This window comes from Hordeum vulgare, chromosome 3H, assembly GCF_904849725.1.
Source record: "Hordeum vulgare subsp. vulgare chromosome 3H, MorexV3_pseudomolecules_assembly, whole genome shotgun sequence".
Taxonomy (NCBI): domain Eukaryota; kingdom Viridiplantae; phylum Streptophyta; class Magnoliopsida; order Poales; family Poaceae; genus Hordeum; species Hordeum vulgare.
In genome coordinates, this window is record NC_058520.1 from 367,494,294 (window position 1) to 367,510,389 (window position 16,096).

At 44.7% G+C, this 16,096-nt stretch overlaps 1 pseudogene; it reads left to right on the forward strand.

Moving 5' to 3' along the window:
- The window catches only part of LOC123441763, a 21,760-nt pseudogene extending 6,003 nt beyond the window's left edge, over positions 1-15,757 (forward strand).
- The last annotated feature ends 339 nt before the right edge of the window (positions 15,758-16,096 follow it).

The window sequence follows — 16,096 nt, forward strand, 5'->3', positions numbered from 1 at the left end:
TCGTCGAGCTGTACGTGTGCTGAACACGGAGGTGCCGTCCATTCGGCACTAGATCGGAACAGATCGTGGGACGGATCGCGGGACGGTTCGTGGGATGGTTCGCGGGGTTGATCGAGGGACGTGAGGATGTTCCACTACAATAACTGCGTTTCTTAACGCTTCCTGCTATGCGATCTACAAGGTTACGTAGATCCAAATCTCCTCTCGTAGATGGACATCACCATGATAGGCCTTCGTGTGCGTCGGAATTTTTTTGTTTCCCATGCAACGTTCCCCAACAGTGGCATCATGAGCTAGGTTCATGCGTAGATGTTATCTCGAGTAGAACACAAAGGGTTTTGTGGACTGTGATGTTCGATTTGCTGCCCTCCTTAGTCTTTTCTCGATTCAGCGGTATTGTTGGATTGAAGCGGCCTGGACCGACATTACTCGTACGCTTATGAAAGACTGGTTTCATCGCTTGACATGCAACCTCGTTGCATAAAGATGACTGGCGGGTGTCGGTTTCTTCAACTTTAGTTGATTTGGTTTTGACCAAGGCGGTCCTTGGAGAGATGAAATAGCAATTTGCACATCTTCGTTGTGGTTTTTGCGTAAGTAAGATGCGATCATACTAGATACCCATAGCAGCCACGTAAAACATTCAACAACAAATTAGTGCACGTCTAACTTGTTTTTGGAGGGTATGCTTGTGATATGATATGGCCTATGATGTGATGTGATATATTGGATGTATGAGATGACCATGTTGTAATAGTTAATATCGACTTGCACGTCGATGGTACGGCAACCAGCAGGAGCCATAGGGTTGTCTTTAAACTAACGTTTGTGTTTGCAGATGCATTTACTATATTGCTAGGACGTAGCTTTAGTAGTAATAGCCTAAGTAGAACGACAACCCCGATGGCAACACGTTGATGGAGATCATGGTGTGGCGCCGGTGACAAGAAGATCGTGTCGGTGCTTTGGTGATGGAGATCAAGAAGCACATGATGATGGCCATATCATGTCACTTATGAATGCATGTGATGTTAATCCTTTTATGCACCTTATTTTGCTTAGAATGACGGTAGCATTATAAGGTGATCTCTCACAAAAATTTCAAGACGAAATTGTGTTCTCCCCGACTACGCATCGTTGCCACAGTTCGTCATTTCGAGACACCACGTGATGATCGGGTGTGATAGACTCAACGTTCACATACAACGGGTGCAAAACAGTTGCACATGCGGAACACTCGGGTTAATCTTAACGAGCCTAGCATGTGCAGACATGTCCTCAGAACACATGAGACTGAAAGGTCGAGCATGAATCGTATAGTTGATATGATTAGCATAGAGATGCTTACCACTGAAACTATTCTCAACTCACGTGATGATCGGACTTGAGTTAGTGAATTTGGATCATGTACCACTCAAATGACTAGAGAGATGTACTTTTTGAGTGGGAGTTCAGCAAGTAATTTGATTAGTTAAACTCTAATTATCTTGAACATAGTCTAAGTCCACTTTGAAAATATTTGTGTTGTAGATCAATGGCTCACGCGACAGTCACCCTAAATTTTAATACGTTCCTAGAGAAAGCTAAGTTGAAAGATGATGGAAGCAACTTTGTAGACTGGGCTCGTAATCTTAAGTTTCTCCTGCAAGCTGGGAAGAAGGATTATGTCCTTAATGTCGCGCTAGGATATGAACCACCCGCCGTGACTGACCAAGATGTTAAGAACGCTTGTTTAGCATGCAAGGAGGACTACTCAGTAGTTCAATGTGCAGTCTTGTATGGCTTAGAGTCGGGACTTCAACGTCGCTTTGAGCATCATGGAGCATTTGAGATGTTCCAGGAGTTGAAGTTTATCTTTCAGAAGAACGCCTGGATCGAGAGGTATGAGACCTCCAATAAATTCTATGCTTGCAAGATGGAGGAGAATTTGTGTGTCAGTGAACATGTGCTCAAAATGTCTGGGTACTCAAACCGTCTAGCTAAGCTGGGGATTGAACTCCCGCAAGATGCTATCACTCACAGAATTCTTCAATCACTGCCACCAAGCTACAAGAGCTTTGTGTTGAACTATAACATGCAAGGGATTAACAAGTCACCCGGCGAGTTATTCGTGATGCTGAAAGTCGCAGAGTCAGAACTCCGTAAAGAGCATCAAGTGTTGATGTTGAATAAGACCACTAGTTTCAAGAGAAATGGCAAAGGAAAGAAGGGTAATTCCAAGAAGAGCGGCAAGCCTGTTGCCAATCCGACGAAGAAACCCAAAGCTGGACCTAAGCCTAAAACGGAGTGTTATTATTGCAAGGGTATGGGTCAGTGGAAGCGCAACTGCCCCAAGTATCTGGCTGATAAGAAGGCGGCCAAGGAAAATCAGGTATATTCTATATACATGTTATTGATGTGTACTTAACCAGCTCTCGTAGTAGTGCCTCGGTATTCGATAGTGGTTCTGTTCCTCATATTTGCAACATTAAACAGGAACTACGGAATAAGCGAAGGCTCGCGAAGGATGAAGTGACGATGCGCGTGGGAAATGGTTCCAAGGTTGATGCAATCGCCGTCGGCACAGTTTCACTTCAGTTGCCATCAGGATTAGTTATGAACTTAAATAATTGTTATTTAGTGCGTGTGTTAAGCATGAACATTATATATGGATCTTGTTTATTGCGAGACGGTTACTCGTTTAAGTCAGAGAATAATGGTTGTTCTATTTCTATGAGTAATATCTTTTATGGTCATGCACCCAATGTGAGAGGATTGTTCATATTGAATCTTGATAGCGAAGATACACATATACATAACATTGAGACCAAAAGAGTTAGAGTTAACAATGATAGCGCCATGTGTTTTGTGGCACTGCCGCTTAGGTCATATTGGTGTAAACGCATGAAGAAACTCCATTCCGATGGACTTTTGGAGTCACTTGACTTTGATTCACTTGACACGTGCGAACCATGCCTCATGGGCAAGATGACTAAGACTTCGTTCTCTGGAACAATGGAGCGTGCAAGTGACTTGTTGGAAATCATACATACCGATGTATGCGGTCTGATGAGTGTGGAGGCGCGCGGCTGATATCGTTATTTTCTCACCTTTACTGGCGATTTGAGTAGATATGGTTATGTCTACTTGATGAAGCACAGGTCTGAAACGTTTGAGAAGTTCAAGCAATTTCAGTGTGAAGTTGAAAATCATCGTAACAAAAAGATCAAATTCCTATGGTCTGATCGTGGGGGTGAATATCTGAGTTCCGAGTTTGGTGCTCACTTAAGACAATGTGGAATTGTTTCACAGTTGAGACCGCCTGGAACACCACAGCGTAATGGTGTGTCGAACGTCGTAATCGTACTTTATTAGAGATGGTGCGATCTATGATGTCTCTTACCGATTTGCCGTTGTCGTTTTGGGGTTATGCATTAGAAAAAGCTGCATTCACTTTAAATAGGGCACCACCAAAATTCGTTGAGACGACACCATACGAACTATGGTATGGCAAAAGACCAAAATTGTCGTTTCTTAAAGTTTGGGGATGTGATGCTTATGTCAAAAAGCTTCAGCCTGAAAAGCTGGAACCCAAAGCGGAAAAGTGTGTCTTCATAGGTTACCCAAAAGAGACAGTTGGGTATACCTTCTATCCCAAATCCGAGGGCAAAGTGTTTGTTGCTAAAAACGGAGCTTTTCTTGAGAAGGAATTTCTCTCGAAAGAATTGAGTGGGAGGAAGACATAACTTGATGAGGTTGTCGAACGTCTAATACCTCTAGATGGTGGCGCAGGGCAAGGGGAAACCCCTGTTGTTGCGGCGCCGGTTGAGGAACAAGTTTATGATGATGATCATGAAACTTCGGATCAAGTTGCTATCGGACCTCGCAGGTCGACAAGATCACGTACTGCTCCTGAGTGGTACAGTAATCATGTGTTAACAATTATGTTGTTGGACAACAATGAACATGCGAATTATGAAGAAGCAATGGTGGGCCCAGATTCCAACAAATGGCTGGAGGCCATGAAGTCCGAGATAGAATCCATGTACGAGAACAAAGTGTGGACTTTAGAAGTACTACCTGAAGGCTGCAAGGCTATTTAGAACAAATGGATCTTTAAGAAGAAGATGGATGCAGACGGTAATGTGACCGTTTATAAAGCTCGACTTGTGGCAAAGGGTTTTTCACAAGTTCAAGGAGTTGACTACGATGAGACTTTCTCACCGATAGCGATGCTTAAGTCCGTCTGAATCATGTTAGCAATAGCTGCCTTTTACGATATTGAAATCTGGTAGATGGATGTCGAAACGGCGTTCCTTAACGGTTTTCTTAAGGAAGAGTTGTATATGATGCAACCCAAAGGTTTAGTCGATCCGAAGAATGCTAACAAAGTGTGCAAGCTCCAGCAATCCATTTATGGACTCGTGTAAACATCTCGGAGTTGGAATAAGCGCTTTAATGAGGTGATCAAAGCATTTGGGTTTATGCAAGTGGTTGGAGAATCTTGTATTTACAAGAAAGTGAGTGGGAGCTCTGTGTCGTTTCTAATATTATATGTGGAAGGCATATTGCTGATTGGAAACAACGTGGAGCTTTTGGAGAGCATAAAGGATTACTTGAATAGAAGTTTCTCTATGAAGGACCTAGGATAAGCTGCTTACATTCTAGGCATTAAGATCTATAGGGATAGATCGAAACACCTAATAGGACTTTCACAAAGCACATACCTTGATAAACTTTTGAAGAAGGTAAAATGGATTAGTCTAAAAAAGGGTTCTTGCCAGTATTACAAGGTATAAAATTGAGTAAGACTCAATGCCCAGCAACTGTGGAAGATCGAGAACAAATGAGTTCCATCCCCTACGCTTCAGCCGTAGGTTCTATCATGTATGCAATGTTGTGCACTAGACCAGACGTCAGCTTGGCCATAAGAATGGCAAGCAGGTTTCAGAGTAATCCAGGAGTGGATCACTGGACGGTGGTCAAGAATATCCTGAAGTACCTGAAAAGGACTAAGGAAATTTTTCTCGTTTATGGAGGTGACAAAGAGCTTGTCGTAAAAGGTTACGTCGACGCAAGTTTTGACACCGATCCGGATGACTCTAAGTCACAGACCGGATACGTATTTATTCTTAACGGGGGTGCGGTAACCTGGTGCAATTTCAAGCAGAGCGTCGTAGCAGATTCTACATGTGAAGCGGAGTACATGGCTTCCTCGGAGGCAGCAAAGGAGGGTGTCTGGATGAAGCAGTTCATGACAGATCTTGGAGTTGTGCCGAGCGCACTAGATCCATTAACTCTGTTATGTGACAACACTGGTGCCATTACCTTAGCAAACGAACCAAGGTTTCACAAGAAGACCAGACACATCAAACGACGCTTCAACCTCATCCGCGACTACGTCGAAGGATTGGATGTGAATATTTGCAAAGTACACACGGATATGAATGTAGCAGACCCGCTGACTATACCTCTTCCACGGGCAAAACATGATCAACACCAGAACTGTATGGGTGTTCGATTTATTACAATGTAAATTGCATGGCGATGTGTGGACTAGATTATTGACTCTGGTGCAAGTGGGAGACTGTTGGAAATATGCCCTAGAAGCAATGATAAATAGTTATTATTATATTTCCTATTTAAAGATAACCGTTTATTATCCATGCTATAATTGTCTTCAATGAAAACATAGATACATGTGTGGATACATAGACAAAACAATGTCCCTAGCAAGCCTCTAGTTGGCTAGCCAGTTGATCAAAGATAGTCAAGGTTTTGTGACTATGTGCAAAGTGTTGTTGCTTGATAACTGGATCACATCATTAGGAGAATCATGTGATGGACTAGACCCAAACTATGAACGTAGCATATTGATCGTGTCGTTTTATTGCTATTGTTTTCTGCGTGTCAAGTATTTGTTCCTATGACCATGAGATCATATAACTCACTAGCACCGGAGGAAGACCTTGTGTGCATCAAACATCACAACGTAACTGGGTGACAATAAAGGTGCTCTACAGGTATCTCTGAAGGTGTCTGTTGAGTTAGTGTGGATCAAGACTGGGATTTGTCACTCCGTGTGACGGAGAGGTATATCGAGGCCCACTCAGTAATACAACGTCACACACAAGCCTTGCAAGAAATGTGACTAAGTGGAAGTCACAGGATCTTGTATTATGGAATGAGTAAAGAAACTTGCCGGTAACGAGATTGAAATAGGTATGCGGCTACCGTCGACCGAATCTCGCGCAAGTAACATACTGAAGGACAAAGGGAACGATATACAGGATTATATGAATCAATGACACTAAGGTTCTACCGATAAGATCATCGAAGAATATGTAGGATCCAATATGGGCATCCAGGTCCGGCTATTGGATATTGACCGAGGAGTACCTCGGGGCATGTCTACATAGTTCTCGAACCGGCAGGGTTTGCACACTTAAGGTTCGATGTTGTTTCAGTATAGTTGAGTTATATGTGTGGTTACCGATTGTTGTTCGGAGTCCTGGATGAGATCATGGACATCACGAGGGTTTACAAAATGGTATGGAAACGAAGATTAATATATAGGATGACTTCATTTGGTTACCGGAAGGTTTTCGGGCATTACCGGGATTATACCGGGAGTGACGAATGGGTTCTGGAAGTTCACCGGGAGGGGGGCAACCCACCCGGGGGAAGCCCATTGGACTTAGGGGTGGCGCACCTTCCCTTAGTGGGCTGGTGGGATAGCTCAAAAGGGCCTATGCGCCATAAGAAGAAAACCTAAGAAAAAGAAAAAAAGAGAGGTGGGAAGGAAGAGAAGGACTCCACTTACCAATCCTAATTGGAGTAGGATTGGAGTAGGACTCCTCCTCTCCCTTGGCCGGCGCACCCTTGAGGGCCAAGCCTCCTCCCTCTCCCTCCTATATATAGTGGTGATTTAGGGCTGATTTGAGACAACTTTTGCCACGTGCAACTCAGATCTTGACACCATAGTTTTACCTCTAGATCGTATTTCTGTGGATCTCGGGCGGAGCCATGTAGGAGTAGATCCTCAACCATCACCGGAGCATCGTCACGCAGTCGGAGAACTCATCTACTTTTCCGTCTTGCTTGCTAGATCAAGAAGGCCGAGATCATCGTCGAGTTGTACGTGTGTTGAACGCGGAGGTGCCGTCCGTTTGGCACTAGATCGGAACGGATCGTGGGACGGATCACGGGATGGTTCATGGGACGGTTCGTGGGGCGGTTCGAGGGACGTGAGGACGTTCCACTACATCAACCGCGTTTCTTAACGCTTTCTGTTGTGCGATCTACAAGGGTACGTAGATCCAAATCTCCTCTCGTCGATGGACATCACCATGATAGGTCTTCTTGTGCGTAGGAAATTTTTTGTTTCCCATGCAATGTTCCCCAACAAGGTCTCCAGAACCGGAAGAGTTGGCGTGCTGACCCTTCGACCGTGCATCGCCATACCTGAGGGCGTCGGGGACAAGTGAGTTAGGGGGTTCCTCGACGTCGATAGAACCCTAAATGATATCTATATAGGTCATATATTTGTGTTAGGTCATATATTTTTTGATTTTATTAATGAACACAAAATATTTGTGTTGATCGGGTGGATTTACATGTGCAGTTGTCTCGTCTGCTGTTTGAAGACCTCCCCGTGCGTTCGACGAGCTCCGCCCCTGCGTTCGGGGGTGAGTACAAATGACATCTCCTCCTCGCCCCTTAATTTTCTCTGGGTCGGTCTTCGGATGAAACTTCCTAGACATAAGTACATTAAATTATTAGTATGCGTGACCAGTATGTGTCTCCCGTTCGAAAGGGTTACAGTTACAAATATGCATGCATTTGCATCTATCTATAACCGTGATTCTTCCGAATTGTCCAATGTTATCCATGGACAGCCCGATTATGTGTCGATTGGGTTCGTTTTCCCATATGCTTTGTTCCGGATCAGATGCATAATTTCGTCAGTGCCTCTCTGTTGTTCTCCGGATACACATCCTCTTTGTTTATTGCCGAGACATGTATCGGGAGAACAGTGGGGAGGTGCCGCCAAAATTTTGCGTTGGATCCGGAGTAGAGCATGGGAAAATGAACCCAATCTACACATACTCGGGTGGGATTAGGACATATACTTACCTATTAGCGTGTAGGTTCCACAGACGTAATAAAACTGACGAACTTGATTAACTCATGAATATATATGCTGAATTATATATATATATATATATTTCTTGTGTGTTTAGTTGCTAGGTAAGATGAGTGATCGTGCGTGGATGTATATCGGTCACCCTAGTCAGAAAGATATAACGAAAGAATGTTTTCCAAAAACCAAGGACTTTGTGAAAGCTGCATTTGCAAATGGCCAGGAAACAAACTGGTGCCCCTGTCCATAGCGCGACAACTATAAAAAGAGGATAGAGGCTGTAATGATTAAACACCTGCACAGGAGGGGTTTTAAGCCTAATTATACGGTGTGGACATTTCATGCTGAGTTTATACAATGCACCAAAGCTGAGGTGGTTCGTCATCGCACCGACGAGCATGGTACCGGGATCGAAGACATGGTGCAAGACTTTGATGATGCTCGGGATTCGGACGAAGAGATGGAGGAATCTGCAAAGACCTTCTATGAAATATTGGAGTCTTCAAAACGTCCTCTCCACAAGCACACTCAGCTTTGTCAGCTGGATGCCATTGCACAAGTAATGGCTCTAAAGGCTCAGTTCAACTTGGGAATAGAATCCTATGACGCGATGATGAAACTATTTGGACGCTTTCTACCCAAAGGCCATGTCATGCCTGCAAACCTGTACCAGTCGGAAAAAATACTTCGTGTACTTAATATGACCTATGAGAAGATAGATGCGTGTGAGAAAGGATGTGTCTTATTTAGGAAGGAGTATGCACACTTGGATTATTGTCCCAATTGCAAGACTTGCAGGTATCTTGTGGTAGACAACGGTATGGGTGAGAAGAGGCAGACCAAAATCGTAGTTAATGTTCTTGGGTATATGCCAATCATACCAAGGCTTCAACGTCTTTTAATGGTCGAAGAGACAGCCAGAGAGATGACATGGCACAAATGGTATGGGTGAGAATAGTCGAAGAGTATGAGCTTCTGGTAAAGCATGAAGGCGGCTATCCCGGTTTCATCTCTTGGTTCAAACAAACGGTAATTATCAATAATGGACCATTTCATTCCTTGGTCTAACTTGCGGCTAATGCAACAATCATTTCGTATTAAACTTGTAGGCTAATTCAGAGTCTATGGATGCCAAACTGAGACAAGCCACTAATGATTTTGACTATAAGGTCCATTCATTTGAGAAATACAACATCAATGGGTATCACTTTTGTACCTCTGGCGAAGAGCTATCTATGCCGGACCGGAAATCTACAAATTGTGGTGTCTGTGCTATTGGCGAAGGTGGTATCGAGTATTATGGAAGAGTTGAAGCAATTTATGAACTTCAATTCTATGTTGAAAATCCACCGAACGTCGTAGTCTTCAAATATTATTGGTTCCAGCCGAAGGAGACTAGTAGGACTCATGAACATATAGGGCTAGTCGAAATCAATCCAATCACCTATTTAGATGTTCCCGGTGTCTATATTACGGCTCAACAGGCAACCCAAGTTTTCTACCAACCGTGGGCATGCCAAACTGATAAGAATCTGAATGGTTGGTATGTTGTTTATGAAGTGTCGCCACGTATTAGACCACCTCCCCCAGATGAAGAGGATTATGAACCTCACATTAATCCACACACTATGACAAAGAATTCTTCCAAGAAACACGTCTTTCCAAGAAACTTTTTAAGAACCGCCGTGCTTCACCCCAGAACATGGAAGTAGACAGTGACAGTGAATCCGACTTCACCCCTAAGCCGAACTACAAGAGGTTACTGCTGTGGATGACTTGTCAATGCTTGACCGATTACAGAAAGGCCTTCCACAAGTTCATGCCATTGAACCCGATGAGCACGTCATTCATGACGAGACGCACGATAGTAATGATTATTATGCATTTATTGATCCAGACTATTATTAATTTGTATGCATCCCAACTTAAATTATATATGTACATATTATTATTCATGTCAGGTATTCAAATTTTTTATGTTGTACTAATTTCTTTTACTATATATCATGGAATGTGTTGAAGATGGTGGGCACGGGTCCAGATCGCTCGGCGGGTTCTTCTTCATCGGCGGCCCGCAGGAGGGGTGATACTTCCATTCCACCCCTAACTCTTCGTAGAGCCTTGCCGGACAGTCTAACGACACCACCCACGGGTGCTTCTTCATCGGCGGCGTTGCCCACTGTGAGAGGAGGTCGGGCAAGGAAGAATGGGAAAGGTACATGACGTGGCTGCGGGAGAGGTAGGCGGACAGCTAAGCCGTCCTCGCCACCACCACCAGCTCATTCACCCGAGCATAGTACTATGGTGGACCTGCTTGCGGTGGATGCTATGGGGACTCCGGTCGAGGAGCCTCGGGTCGACAGGCATTTGGCCCATGAGACTCTGGTCCAGGAGCCTTGGGTCGACGGGCATTCGACCCATGAGACTACGGTTCCTGAGGCTACGTCCCATGAGACTCCCGCCATAGAGGCTTCAGCTAACATGAAGACGTCTGGATGGGGTGCCTGGCCAGATCGTACCGAGGGGCCGGGTGCCGTTCGGTTGGTGGCGGGGATGAGTCTACGAATAGTGAGGGCGACGTGGTGGACGGGTGAAAAGACCTCGATGACGCCTATAGGGGGTGAATAGGCTATTTAAAAACTTCTTCGGATTTGTCTTAAACCTAAAGCGGAAATAAACTAAGAGGATACTTGTCAAGCACAAATCCTAAATGCACTAGGCACTGCAACGTGTATCAACAACACGATCTACCAAGATGGACACAATATAGTTACTAACAAGCACAAGTAAGTTACACAAACTTACTTGAGCTATATCACACGACAAGTAGGTGAACGACACAAGATACTAGATCACACTAGCACACGATATACCAAAAGCTGCAAGTGTGAACGTGTGGATATAGAAGGTATGCTTGAATGATTAACCTTGTACAAGAAATAGCCAACACAATATAATGAGCACAAACAATATGCAATGTATGTATGCTCAAGTAACACAAGTAAACCACAAGTAAGGAGTTAGGGTTAAGGATAACCAAGGTCACTGAGACGAAGATGTATCCGGATATTCACTTCCTTGGAGGGAAGCTAGTCACCGTTACACAGGTGGATGTTACCACGAAGGTACACGAACGCCACGAAGGCTCACCCTATTCTCCTTTTGAGATAACACCACGAAGGCGTTTCTCAACCACTAGTGGTAAGCCTTTGAGGTGGCTTCCAAACCCTCACAAACTTTTCTGGGGGGTAATCACACGGATTGATTCCTCTCCGAAGAACTCCTACCGCCTAGGAGTCTCCAACCTCCAAGAGTAACAAGATCACGGGGAATGCTCAAAACTTCCTCAAATCTCAAATAGCTTGGGTTGAGAGAAGGAGAGGGAGACGATTTATCTTTTGATTGGAACAACTCTCAAAGGGGCTCACAAATGCTCTTGGGATCTAAGATTTGGTGTGAGCAAATGTGTGTGGGGTAGAAATGTGTTCTTATGAGGATAAGGCTGTGTTGGACACCCTCTCACGAAGTGGGAGGGGGTATTTATAGTGGGGAGAGAAAAACAGCCGTTCGGGACACTTTAAGTCACACAGGGGTCGGACATCCGGCAGTTCACGGATGTCCGGGCGTCCACAAGGGGTCGGAAGTCCGACACGGGTCGGACGTCCGAGGGCTGTAAATATATCTGGAACCACTGTGGAGGTGAACAGGGACCGGACGTCTGGAGAAGGCCGGAAGTCCGAGTTATTCGACTCAAACTTCTCTGGTGCAAGATTCCGGATTTCCGAAAGGGGACGGAAGTCCAGCCCTGTGACGTCCGGAGGGAGCCGGAAGTCCGAGATATATGGCTCTAGTTTCTCTGGTGCAAAGCTCCGGATTTCCGAAGCTGGTCGGACGTCCGGCCCTCGGACGTCCGGAGGGAGCCGGAAGTCCGAGTTATATGTCTCAAGTTTCTCTAGTGCATAGTTCCGGATTTCCGAAGCTGGTCGGACGTCCGGGCCTCGGACGTCCGGAGGAGGCCGGATGTCCGAGGCACTGGTCCTGTTTTCTGATAACAGCAGAGCAGTGGAGATGTGGTAAGAGCAGAACAGTGGATATCTAGTTTGAGCAAGTTCATCACAAAACCTGTGATCCCCTCTAATAGTGCGGGATCCCTAAAGACTCAAGAATTATAGAAGGGGTACCGATGATCCATACTTGAGTGTATACTTTTATTCGCTAGTCATCACTCTGCACCACTAACGTCAAAGGAGCTGATACCTTTGAGTTAGCCCTTTCACTTGAGCTTGATCTTGTTGTTCCTTCTTGGCTCAAGTTGAAAGAAAGACAACATGAAGTCTTCAAGAAGCTCTCCCATACACAATGTGGAAAGCCTAGCTTATGTATTCATCTTCATTTGTCCACCATGTGAACATGCACAAGAATCAAGCATGTAGTGCTCAGGAATGCTTATCTTGATCTTGTCCTTGTTAGCACATGAGCTTGTCCTTATCAACACATGATCATTAACAATAGTTTCAATGATATATTCGTGTTGATCCACTTTAACTTGCACACCAGAATCTTGATGACGATCACCACTTGACGTCATCATTCATGGGTTGTATGAGATCTTCCTTTTGACGCAAGCTCATGGAAGCACACCTAACCCCCACATAGGACTCTCACAAAGACCATGGGTTAGTACACAAACACGTAATGGACAATGCTTACCATACCATGGAATCACTTGATCCCTCTCGGTACATCTTATACGCTTTGTGTGTTGATCATCTTGATTTACTCTTTGTCTGAGATCTTGATCAACCTAGTGTATCTATGACCATTCTTTGGATAATACCTTGAATACTGTAGCGACCCGACTCAAGACGAGTCAAGCCTCTGTGTATCTGTGCCATCCCTGGATCAGTATGCTCGCACACACAGTACATCAATGTATATATCAAAGTGCAATCACATGGAAATAGCGTAAAACTGATATATACCTTAAATATCTCAGCGGAAGCAGTCAAGGGAGTGGAATCCCAATAAACACCAACGACAAGTTGAGTGTAGACCGTATCCCTGAATCGTACTCTTACTTGTCGAAGAAAAATATCTGCAACATAAGATGTTGCAGCCGTGTAGGTCAGCATATTGAATATGCCGGCAAGTCACATATGAGAGGGGGTAAAATTATCATCTATACTATATGCATATATGGCAGGTGGAGTTGTAAGTTTTAGCGTAAAGCAAATTTTCTCCTACAAGAATAGGGGCTAAAAGCAAAATACTACTATGTTGTTGGTTGTTAACAAGATGGTTCCGCCAACCAGTTCTCATACCCAGGTTATCAATATTACCCATATCAATATTATTATTTGTGTTGTTCCTTTGGCTCAAGTTGTCCATGACTGTGGACCCGGCTAATCGATTAGGTTTGAGTACTCTGCAGAGTTTTGCACACGTTCCCCACAAGATTTGATCGCCTCCGTGTATGTCCTCGCACTTCAGGGTCTTTGAAGACCGGATGATCAAAACATGGTCTTTCAACGGGTCCCTCTGAATCCCTGTCGGTGCCCATCCAATCCTACCGTTCGTCTACATCTGCTAGTAGTGCCTGTCCAGAGTTGCCGCGTTGTCCAACCAAGCCAGAGCCCATAATGACTTGTGGTTGTGCAGGTAAGCCTTGGGTCTTGAAAATATCCGTCCGTCTCTTTGAGCCTGGGTGAAGCTTTCCGCAAGATGTCATGGCCGTCTCCAGCATCCCGGGTCATCCAGTGGTTTCTCCAGGGAGCCGATCAACCGTCCTTCACCCAGAGTTGCATTGCATCACGAGGTCTTGAAAAGTCTTGACTTAACCGGTCTTGGTTATTAAATTATTCTTGCATCACTCGTGATAAACTCTCAACAAGAATCCCGTCTACTCAAGCATAGCAATAAGAAATTTGTCGTCCCGGGCCAAGTAACGGGGTTGTTGGGTGCCTACCACATGATACCACAATATGTAGCCATAATTTCCAAGTACCTAGTCAGCATGCAAATTGGGCATAGGATGGTAGAACTACGATGCATAAAACATAGGTGATACATGATCAAATGACTTGCCTGGTGATGTTGACGAAGAAGTACTTTCATTCTCGAGGAATAACATGATAGACTACTCGTCACTCTCCGATGAAATCTATATAACAAACATATCATTCACATAAGCACTCATACTATCAATCATTCTAGCAATCAAAACAAAAGGGAGAGTGAATAGGAATCCGAAGGAACTTCAAATAAAACTAGGTAGTCTTCTACTACATCAAACACTAATAGTTTTTGTTCTAACTGGAAATAAAACATTAAAATAACAGAGAACTTAGATATAAATTTTGCTAAGATAAAATAAAAGATTTTACATAAAACTATTTTGAAAGTATTTTCAAATGGGAGTTGAAACAGTAGAGAAATCAATTGCAAGTTATTAGAGAACTAGAATTGATTTCATGATAACAAATAACAATAAAAAAACTTGTTGAACACCTACTGTTTAAATAACAGGAACACAACATAATCTTTTTTTGAAACAAAAATAAAATACTTTAAAAACAACAAAAGAGAGAGCTATAGTCAAAATCCTAAAAAGAAGTGAAACAGAAACTGTTTCACACGAAACAATGAGTTAAAATTCTCAAACAATTTTGAAATATTTACCACTGATAAATAAGATCACTAGTGATCAGTAGCAAAAAGATTTAATTAAAAATCTATTTTTAAACTCCCAGAATAAGCAAAACAAGGTTTAAACTAAATCTGATCTAATTCAAATTTGAAAATTTCAAACATAGGCAAATAATATGTTTTTGAATACTACACGAAAAATGTGATCTACTGGAAAAGGATTCAACTCCATTGGAGTTATGGATCAAAAGTTATGAGCCAAAGAAAATTGAAACTCTCCCTGTTTTTGAATGAACACTGAAAAACTGAATAGCTAATTAGTGAGCGGGGGTCCACGTGGCGTGTTGTGATTGGCTCTGGGGTGTGCGTTGCATAGGCTAAACAGCGGATGGCCGCTATATAAGAAACCTCTTCGGCTAAACTTACTAATAAAAATAACCGTTGGTTCATTTAAAAGAACCGAAGGGGTATGTTCAGATCTAATATCACGCGTAGGATTTTAATAGAACGACTAAGAGAGGGGATGGGGTTGCTCACAGAGGTGGCTGCCGGTGCTGGCTCTTCTCCGGCGAACAGGGACGTGGTGGTCGACGGGGACGAGGCTCCGGCGAGTCTCCAGCGGGTCCGACGGCACCAGAGGATGGCGGCGAGGCTCCGGTGTCCGAGGGAGGCGACGGCGAGGCGAGAGGGAGCCTGGGCGAGCAGGGAGAGCTCGGGGGGGGCTCGGTGGTGGTTGGGAACTCTGGCGAGGCGCGGGGTGGCGATGAAGTGGAGGGGCTCGGGTGCAGGGGGAAGAAATGGGGCGCGGCGGTGGCGGCGAGCTCGCTGGTGGGGTCGGACAGGGTGGGGAGGCGAGGCCGGCGAGGAAGGGCTAGGAGGTGCTTCTCTGGAGCTTTTGCTCCGGCGAGCAGCAGGGCAGGGGCAGGGGTGGCGACCGGCTCGGGCTGGGGCAGGGGAACGGGTGCGGTGGCGAGGGGGGAAGCTTTATAGGGGAGAGGGGGTGCTTGGGAGGGCAAGTGGAGGGAGATCCGGCGAGGGGATCGGGCTCCGGCGTTCTCAGCTGAAAGAAGGAAGGAGAGAGGGAGCGGGTGTTGGGGGTGACCGAGGGTAGGGGAGGTTTCGGGCGGTGGGGCCCGCTGGCAGGGAGAGGGGTGCTGGGGAGCTTCGGTCGGTTGATCGATTTGGAAGGAGAGAGGGATCCCGGGCTGAGGGGATTCGGCCGAGGGCACTAAATGCCGCCCATGCGCTTTCCTAAAAAAAATATCTTTCCTATTTCCTATTTTAATTAAAAACACAAAGAAAAATACAAAAAAGGAAATAAAATAAAAT